This window comes from Scardinius erythrophthalmus, assembly GCF_964197995.2.
Source record: "Scardinius erythrophthalmus genome assembly, chromosome: 15".
Lineage (NCBI taxonomy): Eukaryota > Metazoa > Chordata > Actinopteri > Cypriniformes > Leuciscidae > Scardinius > Scardinius erythrophthalmus.
In genome coordinates, this window is record NC_138235.1 from 40,164,567 (window position 1) to 40,189,566 (window position 25,000).

At 37.2% G+C, this 25,000-nt stretch overlaps 1 protein-coding gene and 1 long non-coding RNA gene across 3 annotated transcripts in view; both read left to right on the top strand.

The window, feature by feature from the left end:
* The window catches only part of LOC308702828, a 20,330-nt gene extending 7,790 nt beyond the window's left edge, over window positions 1-12,540 (top strand). Inside the window, exons 2-3 of the long non-coding RNA XR_014031654.1 lie at window positions 2,721-2,797; window positions 12,085-12,540. This is a non-coding gene — a long non-coding RNA (uncharacterized lncRNA). The remainder of the gene's footprint in view (window positions 1-2,720; window positions 2,798-12,084) is intronic.
* A 4,468-nt stretch (window positions 12,541-17,008) lies between these two features.
* Window positions 17,009-25,000, top strand: part of vdra (vitamin D receptor a) — a 74,164-nt gene continuing 66,172 nt past the window's right edge. The window contains exons 1-2 of one of the 2 annotated variants that reach the window (XM_081387110.1): window positions 17,009-17,134; window positions 17,405-17,464. The gene's annotated coding sequence lies outside the window, so the exon portion shown is untranslated. The remainder of the gene's footprint in view (window positions 17,135-17,404; window positions 17,465-25,000) is intronic. The other variant, XM_081387111.1, reaches the window with a different exon arrangement.

Sequence of the window (25,000 nt, forward strand, 5' to 3'; positions counted from 1 at the left end):
AAATTTGGGCTGACAGTGAAAATGTAATAGACATCTAAACCAGAGCACAAGAATAGACTAGTCATCAATTAGATAAAGAAATGAAATGAGTGAAGAAATGAAACCAAACACCTTGTAATCACTGTTACATGATGGAATATCATACGTCTCGCAAGTTAATTTGGGTAAAAACGACATGCAACCAAATTCAAGGTTATTCTGGCTAGCAGTGTGTTCCTCATAGCCGGACTGAGTGTCTCTGCATGAAGGACTCGCGACTGCAGATCAACGTGACTCTGCATTTCTCTCCGTATCGATAGGAAATTAAATTAAATGTGGAGGATTTTATCTTTGACAAGATGATTGACAGGTCAGTTTACAGTGACAGGATGATTGACAGGTCAGTTTACAGTGACAGGATGATTGACAGAGAGCAACTGTTGTATGACGTGATGGTTTCTCCCAAAGCTCGACTCCTCCTCTGCTACACACTCAAAAGTATGCACTTTTTCTTCACAACAAGAGTACATATTTTAGGGTGTATTATAAGTAGGCGAATTGAGATGCATCATTAGTGTGGTATTTTGATAGGTTGAGTTTGAAAAAAGGAAATCAAGATACTTCCTGTTAGCTGTGTGATGCAGAGAAGTTTGTGTTGTGGTATGCAAAAAGTGTTTTATGAAATTGCAAACCGAGTCGAAGGCCGATAAATAGTGTACGGTGTTGCAGATTTGGTGTGTGATTCTGGTGTTTGAGTGTCAGGTTTCCCGAAATTGTGTGACAAGTGACGATTTTGTGTGTAAGCAGTTGAAAAAAAACTGTAAATGCATTAAAGCGGTGTTTGATTATGATTGGACTTTTCTAACTTTAGTTAGTGTGTAATGTTGCTGTTTGAGCATAAACAACATCTGCAAAGTTACGACAATAAACGGCTGGTAGAGACTATACGACATTCCTCCCGGGTTAGTGACATCACTAGCACTATAATTTACATAAACCCCGCCCCCTGAACACGATTTGTAGATTATCAAGACAGAATATGCTAATCAATGACTAGAAGATAACTACACATCAGCTTCATAAACTCATCAACTAACCATTCAGTCTCTCCATCATTGTCTGACTCCGCTTTGAACATAAAAGGCTAAAAGTTTTTGAAATTTTCAGTGTGTGTGTGTGTGTGAGGTAAAAGGACACGGGCTGTTGAAGCTCCGCCTCCTGTGCCGGGAGCAGCAGCTCATTTGCATTTAAAGGGACAGACACACAAAATGGTGTGTTTTTGCTCAACCTCAAAAAGTGACAACTTTAACATGATAGGCTATATAAAAATATCTGTGGGGTATTTTGAGCTGAAACTTCACACACACACTCTGGGGACATCAGAGACTTATTTTACATCTTGTCAAAAGGGCATTATACCACCCCTTTAACTTTTATTTGCATTGTGACATTATTATTTAATTATCTTTTGTTTCGAGTGAAATGTAGACTGGGCATGTTTTTTGTTCAACGCATGAAAGCTAAAAATCCATGAAAATATTTATAAATGTTACATTTTTGATTAATGTCTGTAATCAAATCTTGCCGATACAGCAGTTTCCCGAGAACGGCATTAAAAAGGGTCTTCAGCAAACAGACGTATGGTTGACTGCAGGGTTAATCTACGTCTGGAGTTACACAAGAGTCCCTGCAAACACACACACACATTAAACAACTGACAGGACAAAGTCTGATGCCTCGGAGTTGCTTGAGACACAAATAGCCCAGTGTGGTCAAACATTGACTCGTCTTCGAGTCGGGAAACCTCACCGCTAGAGAGAGAGAAACCCTCCTGTCTTCACAAACCTCATTTATTAATAGAGTCCTGTTGCATCATAACGCTTTAAAGTCCCCCTGGCCTGCAGTCAATCATTTTATCTCTTAAAACTCATCTTTGATCACCAAAATTACATATTTAAATGGTTTTTCTTTAAAAAAAAATAAAAATAAATAGCTTAGCATGGCTTAAAATAGCTTGAAAGTAACCGTCTGAAAACCCTGCGGTCAATAAAGGAGGATTTTATGTCTCTCTCTTGTTCTGTATTCACTTACACACATGAAAAAAACATTAAAGAGCCGAATCGCCAGGACTGAGGAATCAGTCGCTTCTGCCAGAGCTAAACTTAGAAAATGACAGGACTTCATGCCAAACACTGCCCTAAAAGGTCCAAACACAGACAGACTTATCTGAAGGTTTGGTGAAAATCAAGGTTTTAATGTAGTTTATGTGTCTATGTGGTGTTTTTAATCTGCTTTAAGACAAACCATGTGTAAATTCATAAGTCGACAGCATTGCTGAGTATTTCCTCCTTAAAACTGCAGTGAACCAAAGACAGTCTCAAAAACACGCTTTAAAATCACTGGTGTTTCTGACGTCACAAACTACCTTGTAACCAATCAGATCAACGTGTGATTGTGATCGTCAACCAGTGGATCTCTGAGCTGAGTGAGTGGAGGCGGGGCTCATTTGCATATTCATAGAAGCGCGCATACTAAATGAGGCAAGGGTGTCGAGTTACACTCAAGACATTTTAAGGAAAAAACATTTAAATATGTAATTTTGGTGATCAAATATGAGTTTTAAGGGATAAAATCATTGACTACAGGGGGACTTTAAAATAGTTTTTTACAGCTTTATAAAACATTTAGTCTTATTTCATCTCATATATCATGCATTTCTCTTCTTCTTCCTCCATCTTTAGACTCATAATCAGCTAGAATGAAGCTAATTTTCTAGGAATCCTCCAGAATTTGACCTCTGAATACAGTCTTTGATCAGGTAAGTGTGATTACCCGATGGGATTCACTTAAAGTTAAAGTGTGAGCTTTATTTAGATATTTTTAATGCTTTTCAACTCCTCGTGTCTCATTGTCTGTGACCTCTGAATGATCTCTGAGTGCCATGCGTTATTTTCTTATGCGTTCTTTCTTCAAGCATGTATGTTATATTGTTTATAATATTTACAAAAGATTGCATAAATAATTAACTCTGGTCCCTCTGGAGTTTTAAATGTTCACTTGAGCTAGGGGTGCAACGAATCACATTTGATCGTGATCCGTACGGACCGGCTGGCCCACGGTTCGGCACGCATGTGATTCACGGATTAACTGCTAAATTTAAAGGAGCTGTATGTAAGAAATCTATTTCAATTAATCATAAAATTGCCCTGATGTGTCACTAGACATTAAGAAATCATGTTCATTTCAAATACTTATATCACTGACAACAGTAGTATGGCTAGGATATTGTCATTTAAAAAGTGGACTTGCAGCCCTCAACTGATGTTGATGTTGTCATCTTGTGTTTTGGCCTGAGTGCCTCCCTCCACCCATCTACCAATCACGAAGTCAGTAGTGCTTCGGGATCCGGGTTGCCAGCTTTGCTCTAACCTAACCTACCCTAACTCTAGTCGGATAAAAATGTCTAACGTTACTAAATCAAAAAGACCTTGTTATAATTCAGAAATTCGTTGTGACAAAGTCCGAAATAAAACCAGAATTTGTATAGGAGATGCTTTTGAAAGATGGAGGCGGCTGAAAACGGAGAAGAATTTGAACACCGACGCCAACGTTGCTAATTTTCTCCTAGACAGGTAAGATTCATCTATGCTTGGCTAACTTGTACTGGATGTCAATGGACATTTCATATATTCATGACAGTCGAACAAAGTTATGCATGTTCAAGCAACGTAACGTTAGCTCACATGGATGTATGCATTTGCAATGCATTATAGGAGCCCGTTTCTCTGTCATTATGCTGAGACGCTGATGAAAACATTAGCACGACCATTATGGCAATTTGAAACGTAATTGAGACAAGCCTAACTTTACCTCAGAAAAAATTATTCGTCATTCGTTTTTCACGTATATCGTGGACTAAGTTACACATGCTGCAAGTTGACCTGTATGACCATTGCTAATGTAATTTAGTTACTCTAACAATATTTTCTGATGGGACTGAAAACAACCCTGTGATAGCCATTGGTGATATTGAATTTGTCCCGTGTTATAATTTCTGTGGCAAATGTTTATTCTGTTTTTAGCCTATAATATGACAAAAACTTTAGCACTTGTAAATCAAGGTTTTTTTTTCGTATTGAAAAATAAGGAAGTATTATTTTGTTGTTTAAGTCTATATGTTTTTTTTTTTTTACTATTATCCTTTTTTTTCCTCAGATTTTTTTTGAATTGTAATTGTATTTATATGTTCAAAATAAAGAAATCAAATCAAATTAAATATCAAATCAAAAACGCTTATCTCTTCAGCTATTATGGCCCCAGCACCTCAACAATTAGTACATTTTTTAAATAAGTAATTACTCATCAAAATATCTCTCATAAAGCATAAACACAATTAACAGAAAAAAAAAACTTACTGTGTACGTCTCGTCGTATGGCCATTGGAAGCTCATTGAAGCAGCCTACGTTTCTGCTGAATCCTGCAGCTTATCTGGCAACCTCGAGTCAGGGGGGAGGGGGAGGGGATACACGGCTCTACAGTATTTTTAAAGTGATTGCAGTACCAGTTTTGGCCACAATCCTACATACGGTACCTTTAACCATCATAGACTGAAAGTTTATCATTTAGACGTGTTTTGTCTTGCCAATTTACACATTCAAACAGTTTAAAAAATGTGAAAGAAGAAGCAAAAATCGTGACTCGCACGTTATCTGTGGAGAGAGAGAGAGAGAGAGAGAGAGAGATTCCTCTTTCGCGTTTCCTTGCCCTTGTACGGACACATAAACACAACATTATGTCTCGGCAAGTCTTCTCTCGGTTCTGTCAGAAGTGAACAGTTGAGAAAGAAACCGGATGTGTGTCAGTGCATTCGCTCTTAAAGTGACGGCAGCCTAATATTCCTGCTGTTGTCTGTGTCATTAATGTTAATAAAACAACAACATACAGCGTTAACAAAGATAAAACTAATTTAATTAGTACAGTGAACAAATAGTGTTATTTTACATTTAGGCTTAATTATTAATTTCTGGACCTGAAAACTACTGTTAGACTTGTGTAAATGTGTGATTTAGTATTCATCTCTGCTTGTGTAATTTGTGTATTTGTTCTTATTTGATTACTGACTGTTCACTTTTAATAATGTGTGAACTTTATCAGTTAGGCTAGTAGTTTTTGATGTAGTATGGAAGAATCAGAATAATAAATTACTAAGTCCCCCCCCCCCCCAATATATACATATATATTTGTTTTGTTGATCCGAAAAATGATCTGATCTGATCCGTGGCTGAAAAACCGTATGATCCGAACCGTGAATGTTGTGATCCTTTCCACCACTAACTTGAGCCTTTAAGATGCAATATAGCTTGGTTGTCTGAAGACGATGATGATCATATAAAGCGCATGAATAACGGATGCTTCGACCCCCTGCCTCGATGTCCACGGATCCTCTTGATTATTAATGAAGATGGCCGGTCAGGCAGAGCTGATATTGACCTGTTTATGAGGGAAGAAGAGCGAGGACGGTACATCGAGAACATTTAAAGATAACAGTGTTCTGCAGGAAATCACGCCAGACATTAAAACACTCACACCACGTACACGTAAACACAATTAGCATAAATGCACAGAAATAAACAACTACATGTTCTGATGAGGAAGATGTGAGTGGTTGACTCATTTGTGTCTTCTTTATCTGTTAAAGGGATACTTCAGGATTTAGCATTAAGCTTTGTATTAGTAGAAAACCTGTAGTATTTTCGATTTACCGTGCTTTCCACCCTCATATCCCCCTGAGACAAGAGATTTATGTATTTTTTTTTGTCTGGAAAAAATCCTCCAATGACGCAAAAATCGTCATTTTACGTCATCGGAGGATTTTCTGGCCAGGGGATAGAGACTACAGCCAGTAGGAGGCGCTGTCCCGCATGTTTTCAACCCGCCCATAGGGGGATCTCTCTCACAGAATGTACACATAGTGTCAGCCATCTTTCTTTGGAAGCTAGAGGTCGACCGACATGGGTTTTTTCAGGCCGATGCCGATCTTTTGAAATCCAGGATAAATGCTGCCGATTTATTTTGGCCGATATTTGCCCGATTATGTGCTTGTTTTTAACCTCTATTTGAAAGATAAAATTTAACACAAATAATTACTTAAAGGTCCCATGACATGAAATTTTCACTTTCTGAGGTTTTTTAACATTAATATGAGTTCCCCTAGCCTGTATATGGTCCCCAAGTTTCTAGAAATTTCAATCGGTGTAAATCGAGCTTTTGCTATCTTTCTCTGCCTTTGAGAAAATGGAAGCTCAATCGCGCTGATCTTGAATCTCCTCCTTGTGACGTTATAAGGAGGAATGTTACCTCCCCTGTCTCTGCTTTGCCCGCCCAGAGAATATTTCCGCCCATGAGAAAATGAGCTAGGAAGGAATTAACGTAGGAACGCGCGTGCGCGATTTTAGTTTGTCCACGAGAGATATCATGGCTTTTGAGCGAGCGAAGCATAACAATTGCTCAATAATTGGATGTACAAATGAACACCGAAGGGTTAATACAGAGCTGGGCTTGCTGAACGTCTGAAACTAAAGTCTGGATCACTCTCTTTGGCTCAGCTACACACCTCGGAACAGTAAGTCAACTAATGATATATAAGTGTGTTGCTTTACTGTTTATGTTTGCCTAGACTGTTACACGTAGAATGTGGCTGTCACATTAGCTATGCAGCCATGCAGTTTATGTGTGTGAATACACACACTGTAACGCGAGTGTTGTACACTTCTTTGTTATTTGGATAACCGTTTTCCTGTTGGTTATACGGCGCGCGCGATATCCGCATTTCAAGATCGCAGAGCTTGATGATGTAATTGTAATAAGATAAATTACAGATGTTACAGATCTCTCATGAAAAGGCAACAGTAGGTTAGCGTTAGCTACATGATAATAACTGTAAACCATCCGAATAAAGTACCCTATCCAGACAAAATATTTTAAACTAACCATTCGGAAATGTCCTGCTGGAACCGCTGAGTTGTTGCTTCTCCATCCGGATCAGATTCTGGGTCAAACTGAAATGCTTGAACGACTGCGTGTCTCCGTGCCATTGCAATATATCCAATGTAAACATGCATGGTCTACCGTTGCCGCAGATGGTCAAGGCCACACCCACCCTCCACCTTGCGCCGCCTTTCTCCTCCTTATTAGTATTTAAAGCTACAGACACCGAAACGGCCTGTCTGAAGGAAGCTCATTCTGGGACTGGCTTGTAGTGGCTATAATTCTACACCGAGACTGGATTTTTGAGAAGAGATTTCAGATACAGTACTAGGGACCACTAAGGCCTATATTAAAGCCTACAAAAAATAGCATGTCATGGGACCTTTAAGATAGACAAGATTTCTCAACAAAAACATTTATTGAACACTTGACCAATGTGCACTTGTACAAAAGACCTTGAGATATGTTTGGTAATTGTACCTGAATGAATTGAAAATTAATTTGCTACATTTCAGATTAATATATTTGTTTTCATTAAAATTTTAATTAACAGTAACTTGAACACTTTGCAGTTTGAATGATGTCTTGTATAAACAAAATGATGGAGTATGTTTTTATGTTTCCACTGTTCGATCACATCCGCGCCTCACACACACGCACACAAATATAAGTAAACACTTTGCGTCTTTAAACACACACAACTTTTCGATCGCACCCGCGCCCGTTGAACACATGCTCCACAACAACAACAACACTAGGCTGCCCACAGATGCGCCCGCCTAATAATCGGCTTCATATACTTGGATATTGGCCGATGGCGATTATGTTAAAAAATGCAAAAAAATGGCCAATTAATCACTCCACCGGCCTCGCGCCGTTCTCCCTCGCCCCTCAGCCTCGTCCTGCTCGCCACAGTAAACATAATGAATGGCGACTGTAGAGCGCAAAAGCCGAATCCCAACTGAAAACATTTTGGCCGATCTCGAAATCCCGGGCAGACTCGAGTCGTCACGGAGACTCACTAGTAGCCTAGTCTTGTTGTTTAACTGCGCACTCTTACCATAGACTGTAAAAAAAGATGGACGACGCCCCTTCGCTCTCTTCCATTGGTGAGAACTGAAGCCGCCAGAGTCCCGATATGGCGCTGACATATTGGAACTTGAGTCTGCGCAGTAGCGATTTCGGGACCAGACCTGCGCAGTAGTGAGCAGGAAGTAAAGCCGCGAGATCAACGCTCCACCAGAGCTCCACCCTCACTCTCGCAGGGAAAGTGCATTCTGCACACTTTTTTAAAAAATTGATTGCAGTACGACAAGAGGTTTGTTAAAATAAAGTAAATACAATCTCCTCAGTCCTCCGAAGATCCCGAAAAAAATGTCCGTTGGTGCTTCAGTGACTACTTCGCTCGGAGAACCTGTCAATCACAGCTGTCAATCATGACGTTACACCACCGCATCACGTAACTAACTAAAAACCAACTTATTTTTGAAACAGACGCTTGAACTTACATCAGCGTGATAAAAACGACAGCAAATGAAAGAAACCACCTTTGGCAAAAAGATATTTGAAGTGTAATTTAATTGTTTAGTTGGTCTCGCGTCCCGTTGAATAACACAGGGAGGCGGGGCTTATGACCTATACTAGGACCAGTCACCGGGGGGCGATCGAGACGTTTTGGCTTCACTTTTCAGGGCTTGTGCAGCACGCTTGACTCTTACTGGTAGGCGTGGCTTGGGAGTGGCCTCCTAGGGCAGCGAAGCAAGTGCATTCTGGGAGTTGTTGTCTTTCATCCACATAAGACAAAAATACATTTTCTGGCTTTTCTCAGTCTAGAAAGCTCCAAATTCAAAAATAATTTCACATTACATTCTTCTACATAAATGACCTAATTTAAATACACATTCATCTTTCCAGAGGTGAAGTATCCCTTTAAGGATTTTTAGGAGAATTAGAATACATAGAATACATAGGCCCATTAGAAATTATGCATTCCATTGTAAAAAAAAAATTATTAGTGTACAAGAAAATACTATTGATTTTCTACTTCAAAATTTCAGTTTCATTAAATAGGGGTTTGACACTAGAAATAGTTAATGCCTGCCTCATAAAAACTCATTAAAAAAAATCACGGGTAAACCACATTTTACACAGCTCATAATTTACTCAGGGTTAACAGTTAATCCTGTCTATAAGTAAATACGAGTAAATATGAGTAAATACGAGTTTTCAGTTACAAATTGGACATGAACGCCCACTTAAGTCCTGTTTACCAATGGAAAATTCGGGGATAATTTTGATACCCACGTTCGCTGTTACATCGCCTTGTCTTATTTTATTATTTATGAATAATCATTTGAAGCGTTTTGATTGTACACAGCGAAAATCATCAGTAGGCGGACGACTATCAGTGGTTGTCAATGAATGAGATGCTAAATATTATTTTGGCTTTAATAAGATTTTAACATAGGCAATAATAAACCTAATGTCCTCCGTGATTCCTGTTCATTCCGACCACAAAACACCTGCATGCGATGAGATCGTGATCGTCACTTCAGACGTGGGGAGTAGGACATTTCAGCACGTGATAACACGTTAGTCTTTATTTGCGTATTAGCGTGTCAGTATCACTGATTGGACGAGCGCAGCGCGCGATCTGTTTAAAAGCTGCTGCGCACGTTCTCGTATACTTACGTACTTTATAGTATGCAATTTTTTACAGTCTATGTATGCAACCCGCCATTTTATACAGAAACAGAAAGAAGAAGAAGTCCCCATCGCCACGTTTATAAATGGACTTTTCGACTATAAAGGTAAGAACAAAACGATCTCTTCTTAACTTCAGTGCATGTTTCCATCAGCGTGTGATATTTTTCTCATCAAATTTTTAAACGACATTTAAAGGGATAGTTCACCCAAAAATGAAAATTCTGTCAGTAATTACTCTCCCTCATGTTGTTCCAACCCCGTAAGACTTTCGTTCATCAAATGAAGATATTTTTGATTAAATCTGAGAGCTGTCTCACTCCTCCATAGGCTGCTAGGTAATCGATATCTGCCATCCAGAAAAAGTTAGACAGTGCTCAAAATAGTCCAAGTGACTACAGTGGCTCAACCTTAAGTTTATCAAGCGATGAGAATACTTTTTGTACACAAAAATAAAATAAAATAACGACTTATTCAACTATTCATTTTCGTCATAACGTAACGTTAGGCTCACTATTGTCCGATGCTGGTCATGTGTGTGATGCTGGCCAATAGTGAGCCTACGTTCTGAAGAAAATGAATAGTTGAATAAAGTCATTATTTTAGTTTTTTTATGCATAAACTTTGAATTCAAGGCTTCTCTCGAACACTCCTACAATTTTTAATGCTCCTTGTTATTTTAGCATCTTTACTATTATTGGTTTAAGGCAGGGGTCTCCAACACGTCGCTCGCGAGCTGCCAGTAGCTCGTGGCCTGATTGGAGGTAGCTCGCCAAGGCCGTTCACATATCGCGTCTTTTGCGCGCTCAAGTTCGTTATTTCAAATAACTGAAGCGACGCGCTCATTTTTTCCAGGCGCAGCGAGTCAGCATGAAGGACGGGGGTGCACCCAAACACTACGGGTGTTTTTCTTCTCCGTAAATAAATCTAGTAGCAGAGCTACAACAAGCGTTTTTTTGGTGGTGGAAATCCATTAGCTATTAAAACTTTGTCGTTGTGGAGAGCGCAGTGCTTGGTTGCATAGCAACGACAGACGCCACGGGAAAATCTGACCGAATTTGACTATTAATAGTAAAAGATAAGCTAATGTGCATTGTAAATGTCAGTAATTTATCTTTTTTGACTCATTCTTTTTTTTTTTTTGTCAAAACTTTATTTGAACTTGTACATGTTAGTACTTGTTACAAGACACTCCTTTCAAATTTGGCCATCATTTTTAATGTTATTATTTTAATGTTTATGTAAACAAAAAGTGCATATTGATGCTAAGTTTATTTGTTATTTGCTGGGTTTCGACATAAAACTTGATGTGAATTGAGGTGAATTGATTTTATTGTGTAGTATTAGTACTTTTTGAACAGGATTCTGTGATAACCATGAACATTTTGGTCACTATAGTCATGAAATTACATTTTCATACCATTTCATCTCTAGTTATGATACACTATAAAATCAACAATAATTAATAATATTTTTTTATCTCTGACAATTAAGGGTGACACATATAGGCCTACAATAACTATTTTAGGTCAAAAACTGTTTGGATAGTTGTTAATATTAGAGTTATGAGACATTATTTAAGAGATTTAAGTATTGCATTACATGAGTAGCTCTCGGCCACTTTCATTTTTAAAAAGTAGCTCTCAAATGAAAAAAGGTTGGAGACCCCTGGTTTAAGGGTTGTAGCCTACTTCAACCTAAAATTTTAATTTTACGATTTTTTTAATTTTACGAATTCATAATGTTTTTGAAAGAGTCTCTTCTGCTCACCAAGACTGCATTTATTCGATCAAAATACAGTAAAAATAGTGAAATACTATTACAATTTTAAACAACTCTTTTCTATATGAATATATTTTAAAATGTAATTTATTCCTGTGATCAAATCATTTATAATGTTACATAAGATTCTGTTTCTGAAATAAAATAAATGTACTTTTTATAAGTTAAGATAGATATATATATATATATATATATATATATATATATATATATATATATATATATATATATGTGAACATTTGAAGTGGATCAAAACCTTTCATCAAAGTTATACATGAATTTTTATCAATAACCGTTCTCGTCTTCGGACAACTTTGATTAAGTCTTTTTGATCCACTTCAAATGTTGACTACTGTGTGTGTGTGTGTGTGTGTGTGTGTGTGTGTGTGTGTATATATATTATTTTCAAGGTTTTTTCATTGTTTTAGATTTATTTAACGGTAAAAAAAAAAAACGTACTCCAGTCTTTCTGCTTTAAAATCCATGTATAACTCAACGTGTCAGTTGCTGATCTGTTGTTATCATATGTCTGAGTGACTACACGTTATTTCTGAAACCTCGAGCAGATCCCAGTGAAAGCTCTTCTCTTCTGGTTCTCCTGACTCACACACACTGTGTGTTTGTTTTTCCAGCAGAAACGTTGCAGTCGCACACAGATCTCCTCCTGTGAAGCCAGACTCTCCTTCGCTCATCGTGTTCGAAGAAAGAGCTGATCTAAAAACACTCAGAGGACAAGCAAACGCTGAGAGCTCTGAAACACGCCTTTATTTCCAGCAAAGAGCATGTACAAGTGTAACTTTAATATTACATCTGAAGAACACATCACATGCTTAACAACACAATAGATATTACATAAGAAGAAAGAAAAGGGACAAAAAAGGGTACGTATCTATATATTGTTAAATACACATAAATAGATGCTTTTCATATGAAAATGTTAAATGAGGAGCATATTGCAGTTGTTTTAATTGCTTTGTTGTTTTTAGATTGACATCACATCTATGCATATTTTAATCTCGAAAAATTCGCTTTGCCATTTGTGAATATGAAATTGACACAAAAATAAAGCATCTTTTGAGCAATGACCTAATTATCACATGTTTATAGGATAAAAGAATTTAAAAGTATTTAAAAGATTATTAGCAATGAATCTCTTAACATCTTTCCAGAAACACTGTGTATCTTGGCAGGACCAAAACACATGAGAAATGTTTTCAGTAGAACTTCCACAGAAAGAGCATTTAGTTTCAATATCCCGTTTGAATTCTCTGAAATATGCCTGTATGTGCACAAACGTGCCTCGCTTTCCCACCGATCGGACTTGACCTTTGACCCGGGAAATACTCCAGCCCTTCCCCCCTCAATCCTGATCCGCAGACACAAAGCTGACAAGATGGCCTAGATACACACACACACACACACCGAAGCTCGCTCGTCCATGCAAACTAATGCAATTATTTTGAATCATATGCACACTTTCATATGTGTGCATTAATAGAGTCAGAAAACAGACAGACAGGTGAATATGACTTTCGTTTTATGGTTTGAAGTCGATGTGATGATGAGGAAACCACTGAATTGTTCAGTTTTGGATGAACTATCACTTTAAAGGGCGCGAGGCTTTTTGGGATGTTTGAACAAAAAAAAAAAAAGCATAAGTATTTAAAGAACCTGTCAAAAGTTTGGGATAATTCAGGATATTTTGTTTTTGAATGAAATCTCTTATTCTCACCAAGGCTGTGTTTATTTGATCAAAAATACAGTACAATTATGAAATATTATTACAATGTAAATCAGCTGTTTTCTGTGTGAATATATAGTAAAGTGTAATTTATTCCTGTGATCAAAGCTGAATGTTCAGCATCATTACTCCAGTCTTCAGTGTCACATGATCCTTCAGAAATCACTCTAATATGATGATCAAGAAACATTTATGATTATTATCAATGTTATAACTTGTGGAAACTGATAGATTTCATTTTTTCAGGATTCTTTGATGTTCACAAGAACAGCATTTATTTGAAATATAATCTTTTCTAACATTATAAATGTTTTTACTGTCACTTTGATCAATTTAATGTTGCCTTGATGAATAGAAGCAGAGCTGCCAACTCTCACGCCACATCCATTTTCTCACGCACAGAAAAATCGCGAAGCAAAGAGGACACGGACACCGACAGACTAGACAGAGCAGGTTACTTATGATATAAAGAAAATCTCAGCTCTCAGATTCTGTCAATTTTATTACGAAATTCAAACAATAAATACCGTTTTGGCGTGACAGATCGCTAGCGGCACGTGAACCGAGTTAGCTAAGTAATGGATAATGTAGAGCGAGGCGGAGGGATCTTGAATCAGCCTGAAGGGGTTGTATTCACTATAACAACCGTCTCGCTCTACAATATCCCGCTTATTACATGGCTACCTACCAAATAAATCAATAATTTGACACAAAATATTGATTTAAAAAAGGAGTTTATTGATTTAAAAACGATTGTATTGCTTCCGCTAAAGAAAATAGTCCGTTCTGTCTCTACGGTTAGAATCCTGCGTCCATAGCAACGCTATGTTTTTCATGGCAACGGTGTGTGTGTTATACTTAGCAGCGGCTGATATCAAGAAAATAACACACCGCATTCTACATTAGAATTCAACCAAGCCATGTAATAATAGTAAATAAACACGAATGAACAATGTTGAAAAAAAAAAAACAGTACAACTTGTAAACCGAAATGTTATTTCCTCATACATAATATCGATCAATCAGTGTTTTTCAACCGCGGAAAACCGCTGGAGAACAATTATGTCACACAACATTTACCTCAGGAAAGCCATTTAATCACCATAGGCTAATATAGGCTAGCACTTTAGTTGGCTAGAAAAAAAGAGCTATAGAGAGAATTTTGCGAAATATGTGTACTATATTACATATTTATTATATTTTTATTTATTTATATCATTAAATATAGTTGTTATTATAATAAAAAACGCATTATATTTAATTTGAGTTATTTTTAACCTTAAATAATAACCCTAAAACCCTATTATTTATCCAAATGAGTCAATATTAAATCAAATCACAAGAATTAAACTGAATTGAAACCGTGAAATTTGTGTCAAGCAGTAATAATAAAAAAACGTTGCTTACCAGAAATTGTACCATATTAACATTGTAACATGTTGTCACTAAACCTAATAAAATTCAGTTTAGTTACTCAAATGTTTTGACAATCACAATACACTTATTGTGATGCAAGATTATAATTTCCCCCCCCCCCCCTTAATTTTTTTCTTTCTTTTCTAAAAAAAAACAAAAAAACTCTATTTACCCCAAACTGTTTAATGACAGTTTAATTACAGTTTCCACAAAAAAATGATCTGTTTTCAACATTGATAATAATCATAAATGTTTCTTGAGCATCAAATCCTCATATTAGAGTGATTTGTGAAGGATCATGTGACACTGAAGACTGGAGTAATGATGCTGAACATTCAGCTTTGATCACAGGAATAAATTACACTTTACTGTATATTCACATAGAAAACAGATGATTCACATTCTAATAATATTTCTTAATTGTACTGTAATTTGTCAAATAAGCGCAGCCTTGGTGAGCAGAAGAGTAAATTGTAATTAGTAATTATTCCAAACTTTTGACCGGAGTGTACATCAACTAAACGCCATGGATAATTACTTTATTAACTTTATACTGTATATGAATCACTTTCCTCTTCAAGAACAGCAGCTTCAGCCAGACCGATCTCTGCAGACTATAGCAAACACACGTAACGTATAGACATTTCAACATCAGACACCGTTCCAGGTCACACACACACACCCTAAACACCGGATGTGGCCCCGGCGGGAGCAACAATGTTAAAACCACATCTCCGGAGAAACACACAAAAGAAACGCAGAGGAAAACGAGGCCGAGGAACATAAAGAAGGTCAGAAGTTTAACAGACCCTCGGTTCAGCTTTCAGCTGTGTGCCAACGTGACTATTGTTACACACACACACACACACACACACACACACACACACACACACACACACACACACACACACACACACACACACACACACACACACACACACACACACATCTTTCCCTGTACATCTATACCGTGAACAGACACACACACACACACACACACACACACACACACACACACACACTCTCTCTCTTCCTCTCACACACACACACACACACACACACACACACACACTCTCTCTCTCTTCCTCTCACACACAAACACACACACACAGACACACACATTCTCTCTCTCTCTCTCACACACACACACACACACACACACTCACTCACTCTCTCTCTCTCCCTCACACACTCTCTCCCCCTCTCTCTCTCTCTCTCTCACACACACACACACACACACACTCTCTCTCTCTTTCCTTCTCACACACACACACACACACACACACACACACACACTCTCTCTTTCCCTCTCTCTCACACACACACGCACGTCTCTCTCTGTACATCTACATACAGTGAACAGAACATATAGAATCAGTTGGGCTGCAGAGTTAGAGTTCAGGGTTCACGTGAAAAACTGAACCTACACAATATCCTCATAGTACACACTCGATTCTGCCTTCAATGTGGAGCATAATTAGGGCCTAATCCTATAGGATCCTGATGGGAATTTCCCAAGGAATCACACATGATCCCACTGGATTAGTAGGACATTCCTTTAAGGATTTTTTGTGTCCGAATAATGTCTTCCAGCTAAATATAATCACAGAGGAGCTGTATGAGTTTATAAATATGAACTTTAATATCACAGTAATATTAGGCTGTACTTTGATATATAGTACCATGTAACTAAATTACCAACATGACTGTATACTACACACACATTTTAAATATATATATGTATATGTATATATATTCATACTTTATGCTACATACATGTGTATATATATATATATATATATATATTTAAATATATATATATATAAATGTAAATGACATAATAATATACATAATCATATAGTCATATTGATTGAAAAGGTAATCTTAACAAATTAAGCCATACATTTCAATAAAATACACATTTTTACATCATCCCCTTATTATATTGCTATAATCACACTGTTGTTGTTGTTGAATGTTCAACAATATCAGTTTATATCGCTGCCAATCTAATGATATACATCATAAAATACAGAATACTAAATGACCATATCAAGTCATATTTACCCAAATATGCCATCGTGTTCCTTGTGTCCTAACTCCACAGGTCTGCATTTTTAACATGAATGACCTACTTTTGATATTTTTAACTTTTTAAACACAGAAACACTGTGGGCACAGATTGTTTACCTCTTAGCGGCTGAGCCGTGACGTCAGGACACACCCCTATAGGTCAGGGGGCGTTACCCATCGCGCAGTCAGTGGCGCGCCATTCGGCCAATCAGAATCCAGCTGTCAGGCGTTCCGCCCAATCGGCGGAGAGGGTATGTCAACGGACGCCTGTGATTGGCGCTCTGGGTCTATAGATATGTAGGCGGAGGGCGGGGCTAAGTAAAGCTGCTGACCGTTTATTGCTGGTTTATCTGGAGAAAGAAAAAGCGATCGGTGGGACTAAACGCGAGTTTTAACCAAGGCCTGCTATTGGATTCAGTGGATGATTACATAAACGAGTCTGATTAGTTCTGGTAAAATATACTTTAATGATATATCATGGTGTTTGTACTTGGGAAAACTGTTGGATGGCTACTGGTCAGTTGTTTTAATGCGAATATGTGGCCATGCAGAGCGTGTATGCACGCGCACGCGCGTGAGTGTATGTTTGTGTGTCTGTCTGTGTGTATGTGTGTTTGTATGTGCGACACACAAAACAGCATGACCACAGATACATCATATTTTGGGGGAAAACACGATACTGTATCACACTTTCGTATATGTGTGTGTGTGTGTTTTAATAGGTAAATCTAAATGTGAAGCTGGCGCGCGTGAACCGAGAGTAAACGGTGATGCCACATCAGGTACAGACTCTTTCTCTGTTTCACTGTTTCTCAGCAGCTTTAATTCCTGATATGTGTCAGTTTACTGCTGTTCTTCTGCCCTGATGCTCTTCTCACAGCAGGTAACGGGGGTTTGCCCTGAACTGTCTGGTTTGGGCTGGATTGTGAATGTTGACCTCGTATAATTTACAGAAAAGGAGAAGTGAAAGTTTTAACGAATTAACAATTTGTAGAGTTTAGTATTTATCTTGCTTTTACACATCTGAACATCTGTCTTTATTTCCAGAACAAAACACTGAGTATAAAATAAACCATTATTAATGCAGAAATGGATGAGGAGTTGCATTTTTAAAAAAAATTATGAGGTGCATATTTTTGTTTATGCAGTTCAAACTTCCTTCGAGATCATTTTTTGCGGTTTCTTGAAGCGTTGTACAATTGTAGAGGTGTGTGTGTTTTGAAAACAACATCTCATTGATATACAATATCTTTGAAATTCGATATTACAATTGAAATCATAATTAATTTCCATCCGCTATATAAAGAAGAGTAACTCATGGCTTGCAGGACAAATCCGTCTATTATTAGAGTGATTGTTCGTGGCATTACGAGTGTTATTGAAAGCTCTTCTTTCACTTTATTCGTTAGTTTTGCTCTTTTATCCCACGTGAGATGGGATCAGACACTTGCCTCGGGCTCAGACGCACAAATGATGAGAAATACGAGCAGACTTCAGATGTTTGCAGTGTTTTCCGCCAAGACAACTTGTTCTTTTGTAATTGTGGTACTTACAGTGTCATATTGCAATGTGTTGCATTTGCGTTTTGTGTTTCACTGGGAACTGGTGCAATGTTGAGCAGATCTGTAGTCTATAGTAGTGTTGAAAACCTGCATAAAAGAGTGTTTAGTTTGTGTTTAAAAGAAAATAGTGCAGTGGGATGAGTCTGTGTGACGCAGTTTTTTCCTGCTAATGATATTAGATAAACTTTGCCCTATTTGGCGTGTGTTGTGTTTGTTTTGTATCGTAGCATAGCCTTTGCTCTTTGGAAATCTTTATAGTTTTAAAACACGGTGTGGTAAGAACAGCCGTGAGCTTTAAACGGCACGTGGGTCAACTGTGGTTTTGTGCCGTGAACCTGCGACACACACACACACACACACACACACACACACACACACACACACACACACACACACACACACACACACATATATACATACACTCACTCACACACCCTCGCGCACGAGACTTTTCCAGTTTTGGGGTTATTGTGTGTGAGAAGTGTCGCATTATTCCAAATAAATAGATTGAAATTCACAAAATAATTCACACAATCAGCAAAATTCACAAATAAATAAAATGAGATTTGCAACAACAACAAAAAAGAACAAAAGAAAGTGTTTTATGGCTCAAATACAACTCAACTACAACTGGCGTTCACTGCGTGCGTTTGTGAATATTGAAACGCTTTATTTTTGTTTATTAATGCCACGAACCAGAACAATACAAAGAGACATAATCATTCAAAGTAAAAATACAAAAAGAAAATAAACTAAAACAGTGCCAGATGACAAGAACAAAACTATAACAAACAAAAGAGAAATTGTGCTACTTATACAACATTACTCAAACTCTTTTAGCGACAATTCCACGAATAGTTTGACTCCGCCCACCGTCCACTTAAGCCAATCAGATAACAGCTATTTTGCGCTGACCAATCACAGCGCGCTTTTGCTACAACCAGTTGCGATTTGCTTTGCACTAATTTATCTGCATTTGCTCAAATAGGAAATATAAGGCTCTTAAAATTGGTGCAGTAAAAGATGTTTAAAATGTGTGTTAGATTAGATCTCTCTATTAGATCTCCGTTATGGGAAGTGTTATGGAAGTGTCACGAATGAATAACTTAACTGCTTTCAACCTCGTGATAAACATGCGAGTTTGTGTAAAAGGTGAAATTACTGTCATTAACTTTTCCCACGATGGATATGACGATCTATAGAGCATTATACATGTTATTTTAAACATTTAAATACACTTTACCTGACACGAATTGTCCATATCGGTATCGACTAATATTAGCATGTTTTAATTAAACGCATATACTATTAATATTATTATTATTTTATTTATTTATTTAATTATTATTATTTTTTTATTTTATTTTTATTATTATTATTTTATTTATTTTTTTTATTTTTATTATTATAATTTTTTTTATATTATTATTTTTTTTTTTCAATTTTTTTTTTCAATTTTTTTTTATTCAGTTTAAACTTAAAGTTCTTTTCTATGGAAGGTTACAAATAGTATTGAATTATTATATTGATCATCACATCAGTTATTGGCCATAACAAATAAATGAGAATTAGCTTAAAATAATTCAGTTGGCTTAGTCTTAATTCAATTGAACTAATTTATAAGTTTTATTACATTCTTTAAATGGTAACACTTTACAATAAGGTATTATTAACTAACTAACAATGGAAAACACTTCTAAAGCATTTATTAATCTTAATTTCAACCTTTGTTAATGCATTATTAAAATTAAAAGTTGTGTCTGTGAATATTTAATAACCTGAGCTGATATGAACTAAAAGTTAACAAAGATAAATAGATCCTGTGCTCAGTGTTATTTAATGCATTATCTAATCAGACCTTATTTTTACACAGTTACTTGGCAGTTCTGGTAACCTTAGGGTCATAATTATGCAGCGAGTGTAGATGCATATTAATAATGACCAATTATTTTTTTATAATGAAAAAAAAAAGAGCATGTGCAAAACAATCGTGACGCGAGGGAATAACGGGTTCTCATAACTGAGATTCTTTGTTGGAGGAGTTGCAGGTGTTGAAGTCAGATGTGCTCTTCACGAGTCGCTCAGAAATACAAAAATGTGGTCAGTGAAATGAATGTACTATATTTTAGTTTGATAATGTCTTTTTATTTAATGCTGTATTTTATGGGGATTTTTCTTTTATACCAAATTATATTTACGCTGTGTTTATAATCCATTTATTCACTTTTTGAGCATAGAACTGAACATTAAATGTCCAACTTAAACTGTGGTAAATCTTGAACGCTTTAGAGCGACAGACTGAAGATTGATCTCTGTTCAAAGACGACTCTTGGCAGATTATTGCTGAAGTGAAACGTTTTAAGAAGTGAAGTTAAAAAAAGTTACAGAATTTTATGTGTTTTGTTATGAAAAATGCACAAAAATACTATTTTAAATTTGTATATGAAATGTACATCTTCAAAATCACGTCTTACTCTAAAACTGTGAGAAAATAAAAGCCATAAATCTAAACGCGTTGAGTTGATATCTCAGAAAATGAAAATGAAAATGAACGCTTCCACTAGAGGAAATTCGTCTCTCATTCATTTCTAATGCGCTCATTTGTGTTCACACAGCAAGTGCCAAAACCTTTACCAAGTTTCGTACCATTCCGATGAACTTAAACTTACCTTAAACCTTAATCTCTTGCTTTTTTGTGTGTGTGAGATGCGTGCGTCATTTGCATACATGCATGTGTGTTGACGCCTACGTGTGTGTGGGATGCGTGCATGTGGTTGCATGCATTCTTGTGTGTTGCACATCTGTGATGTGTGCGTGTGTGTGTTGCATGCATGCATTCGTGTGTGTGTTGCATGCATGCATACGTGTGTGTGTTGCATGCATATGTGTGTGTGTGTGTGTGTGTGTGTTGATGCATGTGTGTGTTGCTGGATGCATTTGTGTTGACGCATACGTGTGTGTTGCATGCATAGGTGTGTGTGTGATGTGTGCATGTGTGTGTTGCATGCATTCTTGTGTGTTGCACGTGTGTGTTGCATGCATACGTGTGTGTGTGTTGATGCATATGTGTGTGTCGTGTGCGTGTTGCTGCATGCATTTATGTTGCATGCATAAATGTTTGTTGCATGCATACGTGTGTGTTGCATGTATACGTCTGTGTTGCATGCATACGTGTGTGTGATGTGTGCATGTGTGTGTTGCATGCATTCTTGTGTGTGTGATGTGTGCATGTGTGTGTTGCATGCATTCTTGTGTGTTGCACGTGTGTGTTGCATGCATACGTGTGTGTGTTGATGCATGTGTGTGTGTGTGTGTGTGTGTGTGTGTGTTGCTGCATGCATTTGTGTTGACGCATACGTGTGTGATGCGTGTGTGTGTGTGTGTGTGTGTGTTGCATGCATACGTGTGTGTTGCATGCATACGTGTGTGTTGATGCGTGTGTGTGTGTGTTGCTGCATGCATTTGTGTTGACGCATACGTGTGTGTTGCATGCATACGTGTGTGTGTTGATGCATGCGCTCAGGATCGGAACGGACGATCAGGACCACCCAGACACCACGAGGCCTCCACGTGACACTGCTCAGCGAGACAAAAGCGTTTAGCGACGAGTTTAGCATTCCCGCACTAATTACCCTGTGATTGCGTGGAGTTCAGAGTTTCTCCAGCGGGTCCTGGACTATCTGTGTTTCTACAGGAGGGTAATGGGTCCCACATGAGCCCGTCTGTGTTACACTGGAGCTTCAGGAAGTAAACTTTAATAGTGTGAGTGATTAGTCGTTTCCAGGGGCGACGGAACACAAAGCTGAGCGTCATTAGACTGGCTGTTAATGCTATCAGATGTTTATAACTCTCATTAGGTGCACATTTACTAGTTTAATGGAATTGCTGTTAGTGTAGTGGGATTTTATTTGGTTAACCCTCAGACGGTCCTCGGTCATTTCTGACCGAAACATTTTCTGTTTTGAATTTCTAAAAATCACAGCTTCATCGGAATGTTATGAAACTTGGTGACTTTTATGGCATTAGGTATGTGAATACAAAAAAAAATTTAGGTCATGATCCGGGCATGCTAAGTGGTCGTAAAAAAAAAAGTGCAAATAGGGCAAATAGTGACCGACCCATAGGAAATTAATGGGAAATTGACAAAAAAAAAAATTTCTCCGAATTTTTGTGTGTACAATCTACAAATGTAGTACACCGCTGTAAAGGGGTGACACTCTACAACATCAAGAGTACAAAAAAGACACACCCACCCACACACACACACATACACACACACACACTTTTATACACATAAACACCAATAAAAAAAAAAAAAAAAAAAAAATTTTACAAAAAGTGTTAGAATTGAATAAATTGCATTTTTTGTTACAAATTCTGTACAAAAAAAAAAAAAGTAAATGTGTCCATAAACAGCTGGGGAATTCACATGCCTCTCCATAGAGAACTGTAGATGCCATCTAGTGGTTACACCTTGGTTCTACGCTTTCTCTCCATACTCTCACCAGATGGTGCTAATCTGCTTCAAACATTTTTTTTGAAAGCCTAGACTCTATATTAAACTAAAATACTGCATAAATAAAAAATAAAAAACACATATATTTATATATTTTTTTTTATTAATTTCAATGGCAAAAATAGACCATAAATATTGCATAAATATTAATAAATTCAATAAAATGATCTCAAAATACAAAATTAAAAAGAATAAATATTATAGAACAAAAATAAATTGCATTGGTTTTACGGGATGGAGGAAGTTTCATCGCACGATATTGCGATATGCAATAACTCATTAAATAAAGCGAAATTCGGTATGCGATACGATAATGCATATGTTCAGTCTGTAGTGTTTCTTTGCATCGTGACATCGCCATCTACTGGCCTGACTGCAGAATTCAACGTTTTCAATCGTTTTCACGGATCCGCGTGATCGAGGATCGTTTTAACAGCGTTGTCGTCTAAACGCGAAAAACACAAGGGAATTTTTTTCCCCGTTTTTAGTACATGGTTGTTGTGTAAACGTAGCCTGAACTATGCGAAAACTACAAACGAGCTCTGTTGTTGTATATTTGATCATTTACCGCCGCACAACAAATTCGTTTCTTCTTAAACTCTTTTGCCTTATTTTTTGTCTGTTGTATGTTTGTGTTTAACAAGAAAATACCATCAGCAACTACTTATGAACTACTTTGACCAGAGTGTGTGTGTGTGTGTTGAGTGCTCAAAAAAGACTTGACAAGCTCTTGATTCGATTCTGATTTGATATCGATTGTTATTGTGACAATGAACGCTAATTAGAATCAACTAAACACTGGATTTCCACAAGTATGTGAAGCTCGCAGTAAATTGTTGCAGTAAATGCTCTTAAATTAATTAGTTGCACTCCAGCCTGGCGACTTCACATTTTCACGCCGCTAAACATGATGCTGAACAAAACGAACCGTCATTGGTTGCTTTACATCAATCAGGCGTCACTGATGAGGGGGAGGAGCTACATGTTCGAGAGCTGTCAATCAGCCGTAGACACGCCCCCTCCTCAGCAGGGGCTAAAAATGAGGTCACAATGTTTACTTGTATTGTGTCTGTGCTTGTTTTATTTTGAAAGTATTTTGTAATCGTCCAGCTATGAGTGTAAGAATGTCCATATTGATTGATTGAATTCTTGAATTTCCCTGAAGGGATGACACAAGCATCCACAACTCATAACACTTACAAACAGTAAAATCACACAAACACCTATTCTGATAATAAATAAATCGGCTACAACCACCAAATTAAAATCTATATAGAAAGGAACATGCATGTTTAAAAGACTCATAGTCCAAGACTAAAGTTTGCTCAAGATAAAAATGGCAGTGATAAACAGCTATAATATGATATTATGTGTTTGTTTAACCTCATGTATTGAGTTAAATATATTAGGCTGATTGAACACAATTATACTAAGTTGTAACAAAATGTTAATCATGTTACTTAAGCTTATTTTAATTAATTAAATTGAACAAGAGACAAATATACAGCTATAATATGTTATGTGATTGTATTGAGTTAAATATATTAGTTTGAACTGAACTGAACTGAACACAATTAAATTAAGTTGTAACGAAATGTTAAAAAATCATGTTACTTTAGCTTATTTTAAATTGTATATCACACTCAAAAAAATAATTTAGCTTATTTTAATTAATTAAAACATTTTTTTTTACATTTGTTATAACTTAATTTAAGAGTTCAATCAACCTAATATATTTAACTCGATACATGAGGTTAAACAACAACATAACATCATATTATTGCTGTTTATCACTCAAAAATCTCTTGTTCAGCTGTACTGCCGTTAGTTATGTGGTTATTTAACCTCATGTATTGAGTTGTCACTCGTTCACTTGTCAGAGGAACGCAGGGTAGTTTGTGTGTGTGTGTGTGTGTGTGTGAGGGGCCTTGCATCAGGGCACAGCAGCTCTGATTGGCTTTGTAACCCGAGCCCGAGGCTTCTGATTGGCTGCTGGGTGACAAGCCCCCGTGTGGGAGTCCCTCCCCTTCCTGTGTTCCCCTCCCCCCCTGACAGGAAGTGCTGATGTGATGGAATCCACCGGATGTTTCTGAGGGAACATGAGGGTGACGGGATACAGCATGTCTGTCCCATTCAAGAGCTTTTTTTTTTTCCTTTTTTTTCTTTTTTTTTTTTCTTTTTCTTTCCATCTGCTTTTCTGTTTCGGCGTCTGTATTTTGTTTCCCTTAGAGACACGGTTT